Source organism: Bos grunniens, chromosome 11, assembly GCF_055505025.1.
Source record: "Bos grunniens cultivar Pamir isolate PY7600 chromosome 11, Bosgru_T2T1.0, whole genome shotgun sequence".
In the NCBI taxonomy this organism is placed as follows: domain Eukaryota; kingdom Metazoa; phylum Chordata; class Mammalia; order Artiodactyla; family Bovidae; genus Bos; species Bos grunniens.
The window spans coordinates 699,954-704,174 of record NC_141175.1 but is presented as its reverse complement, the minus strand read 5'-3'; the positions used below and the strand labels follow the sequence as shown (position 1 = coordinate 704,174).

General features: G+C 42.5%; 1 long non-coding RNA gene across 1 annotated transcript; it reads right to left on the bottom strand.

Annotated features, from left to right (window-relative positions):
- Positions 1-581: 581 nt before the first annotated feature.
- On the bottom strand, positions 582-1,484 carry LOC147362183 (uncharacterized). Its single transcript, XR_015136005.1, has 2 exons — positions 1,320-1,484; positions 582-798 (listed from the first exon to the last, which is right to left on the bottom strand). It is a non-coding gene; the product is annotated as an uncharacterized LOC147362183 (long non-coding RNA).
- Between the last annotated feature and the right edge of the window lie 2,737 nt (positions 1,485-4,221).

The following is a 4,221-nucleotide window of genomic DNA, read 5'->3' as shown; positions in this document are numbered from 1 at the left end:
CATACAGAAGAGGAAAACCAAAGAAATCAATTTTAAACAAAAGTTACTTCAAACAGATCAACAAAAGTAACAAATCTTTAGCTATATCGACTAAGAAAAAAGACAACTAAAATCAGTAACAAAGAGGAAACGTAACTGCTGATATGAGAAAATAGCACAGTAAGGGAGAGCTCTGAGCAGCTGAGCGCTGTAAGATTGGATAACCGAGATGAAATTCTGTTATTTAAGCCTCAGTCTGTGGTATTCTATTCTGGCACCCCTAGCAAACTAGCATAGCTTTACCCTCTTTCTTGCAAATAAAAGTTATGAAAATAGTGCCAAAACCCACAAAGTATATAAAGTATTCGAAAGGAGGAAAAAAGAAAAGGACGAACTACCTAGGGTGTTGAGAAAAATCTTTTTCTTTGTTTCTTACCAAAGTTAAAATAAAAATGTCAAAACCACCAGAAAAGAGTCATGAATAGACATTTTAGAGAAGCCAAACAACAACCGTGGTAAAACAACCAGAAAGTCATTCCGTTGGTAAAAACAGTAAAATAATATATAAAATAAAAACAGTAAAATGCATTTTATTCTTTGGAGGTTTTTAAAAGTTCAATTTATTGAAAATTCCAAAGAGGTTATAATACAGGTTCATGATTCAAGATACTGAAAGTACACTTTGCCTTAATCTGTGCCTCCTGTCATTTAGTCTGTGTGTCCGGGGCCATCTGACCTCCACAGGTATTATTTTGTTTCTTACAGATCCTTCTAGAGTTCCTTGTAAGCAAACATGAAAATATATTTCTCCTTCATGCCCTAATTCAAAACACAAATAGTGGTATATTAAGCATGGTGTTTTGTTACATGTTGCTTTTATTTATTTGACAATGCCTTGGAAGTTGTCCTCTATCAGGACATAATTTCCTGCACAGCAATGCACTGAGTGGATGATGTAGTAGTATAATACTTCTTGGCCATCCACTTTGGGATGAACACTGATATGCAACACTCTGTTTATATTACAAACAATGCTGCAATGGAGAACTGTGACCTGTACTATTCTGCTGCTAGCAAATGTGTAGGATATATTTCTAAAGGATTTGTAACCTGGAGTATTTGTAACTGAGAGAGCATTTGATAAGATGCTACCAGTAAGAACCTTCTGAGCCAGCAAAGAGCCTTTCTGTTTAAACTGCAACTTCTCTATCACACCACTCCCCCACCTGTGTTTAAAACTGCTTTCCAGCGTTTTCTAACCTTTAGAACACTCTACAGTCTTTCCTATCATCAGCACTGCCCTTTATTCTCGGTGCATTTAAACATCACCAGGTACGTACCTGTTGTCTCCACTCTCCTCTGGGTCCATCACTGCTCAACTCACTCCATTAGAGCTGGAGCCAACGTGGCCAGATAACTCCTTGAGTGTAGAGAAATGGGTCATGGATGATCTGAACCAGGGAGCCTGGTGCCCAGGAGAGAGAGAGTGTCTGTAAGGGGTGTAACTGGGGAGAAGGAAAGGTATATTAGGTTTGATCCACAGTAATTTCTCAGGTGAAGATTCTACAGAGCCCACATGTGGGAGCAGGAGTCTTGGTTGGAGAATTTGTACTTGGGAATTTGTACCCAAATAGCACAGCTAAAATGGGAGGCAGGGACTCCAAAGGGAACAGCCTGTGAGTGAGTCTGCTGTGAACCTGCTGTGAGTGCCAGGGAGAGACACACACGGGACAGGATGCAGCAGAGAGGCAGGAAGGCAACAGCAGGCATTCCAAAAGGAAGGAGAGAGCATCATGGCAATAAGGACGTGTCACAGAAGCATGTGCCACAGAAGGGTGGCGGTAAATGGAAAAGGGATCAGAAGTCATTCATAAGTCTTGGCAAGTTGCTTTATGAGAGGCTAAGGGCAGAATCAGACCATAGGATACAATGAAAGACAGATAAAATCGGTAGCTAAAACCTATTCATGTTCAAATCGAGATTTTGTTAAAATGCTCTCTTAAGGAACATAGAAATACAACCTCACACGGCAGGATGTTGAAATTTAGGTGATGGCTGACAGAATGACTCCCTGCCTAGAAAAGATGCCGTCAGCAACAGTTCTGTGCAGAGTCGGGCAGAGAGCCCATGACACTGGCGGACAGATGTGATGGGAGACACGTGTGGTAAAGGCTGGTGACCTGAGGTCTTCAGGGAAGAGGGTGTTCTTGCAGACTACGTTCACCACTGTGCAGATAACATCAAGGGGGGGCTTTTTGGGTCTTAGGAATTACTTAACCTGAAAAAAATTACTTAAACTGAGTTTTAAATTGGCACCATGTAAAGTGCAATGGCTTCCCTGGTGGTTCGGGTTGTAAAGAATCTGCCTGCAATGCGGGAGGCACGGGTTTGACCCCTGGGTCAGGAAGAGCCCCTGGAGAAGAAAATGGCAACCCACTCCAGTATTCTTGCCTGGAGAATTCCATGCACAGAGGAGCCTGGCTGGCTACAGTCCATGGGAAGTCATTGGAGGAATAAACCCAGCAACATGAGCAAGTGTGCTGTGTGCTGGGTTTTTCAGGACAAAGCCTGCCGGCTTTGGATCAACCCCTTCTGTCTCTGAACTTCTCTTGTATTTCATTGTCTTTCTTTTTAATAATTTAAAAGTCACATTCCTTAAACTTTCCAAGCAGTTTTCGTGGTGGGCTTTCTCCCATGAAGTAGGATTTCTAGGCATGGGTTCTATGTTTCCTTTTTACCTAAACTTCATAAAAAGTCCAACATTTTTTTGAGGCAACAGTTCTCAAACTGTAGAAATAAATTTATTTTGGTCCATACTGGCCAAGACTACAAAAATTGCTCCTCAGTCTCCTGAGTTTAAAATAGGCTCTGTGGTACCATCAAGGTTCCTGCTGATCTCAGATCCTGTGATGTTGCTGGTGCCTTGACTACTGCATGCACTCTGTCTGACTGCCAGGGCCCTGCGTCATCCATCTGTGTGGGCACGTGGCATCAATGTGCTGTATTTATGGAGAAGTATTCAGAGCAGGATCAAATCCTGGGATCAGGGACTGCCAGCACTGAGCTAGCACTGACTCCGCCCCCCACCCCACCCCCTTCCCATCACCACATGTGCGCTCACTCATGTCAACTCAGCCCCGATGTGTTTCCACCCTCCAAGTTGGTGCCCATCTCAGGACACTGGTACCTGCTCTTCCCTCTCCTAGAATGCCATTGTCCTAGAGCTTAAAGTGGCTGCTGTTTTCTGCTCAGCTGGATGGCAGCTCAGATATTAACCTCTTGGATGGGCATTCTTGGACCAGCCTGTCTAATGCTGGTGTTTCCCGTTTACCATCCCTCGGGATCCTGATGTTTTCCATCAGTGTTTTTGTTTAGTCACTAAGTCATGTCTGACTCCTGCGACCCCGGGACTGCAACCTGCCAGGGTCCTCTATCCCTGGGATTTCCCTGGCAGGAATACTGGAGTGGGTTGCCATTTTCTTTTCCAGGGGATTTTCCTGACCCAGAGATTGAACGCGTGTCTCCTGCTTGGCAGGTGGATTCTTTACCACTGAGTCACCTGGAAAGCTCAGTTTTTTCTTTATAATGCTAATCAAAACTTTTCCCCAATTAAAATTTTTATTTATAAGAGTCTGTGTACTCCAGAAAGTCACATGAAGTCAGGGTCCCTATCTGTTCACTTATTAATGTGCCTCCAGTGATTACAATTCTCAGTTGATAAGTATTTATTGAGTAATGAATACAAGAGCCTTAAGGTCCCTTTAATTCAAATTCATGGATTAAAAATGAGACGGGAGCTGCCAGGTGTCACACAGGTGGTCACCTCAAGCCAATCCAGAGATAGTGAACTGCACACTTTAGAGCAGAATGAACTGCTAATGACTGAAAAAGAAGATGGACACTGGGATTCCGGTGAAAAAAATTCTCCACAATATAAACTGTGGGAAAATTTAGTGTGACTTATTAGACCAACAGATCTTATGAAAACAGGAGCAAAAATGGCCTCAGTGACTTGATATACCTGAAGAATTCAAACTCAGAGACTCCTAAGGCCTTACCCAGGATTTATTGGCATAAAGTTCTTCTGGTGTGGGGGGGTGGAGGAAGCCATCTAAGTGTGTCTCCTGATATTTTTATTTTAACATGTTCATGAACAAAAAAAAAGAATATGAAACAAAATACACCTTCAAGACTATATGGTTAGGTGATTTTAAATTATTGATTCAAAAGTATAATTTTCTC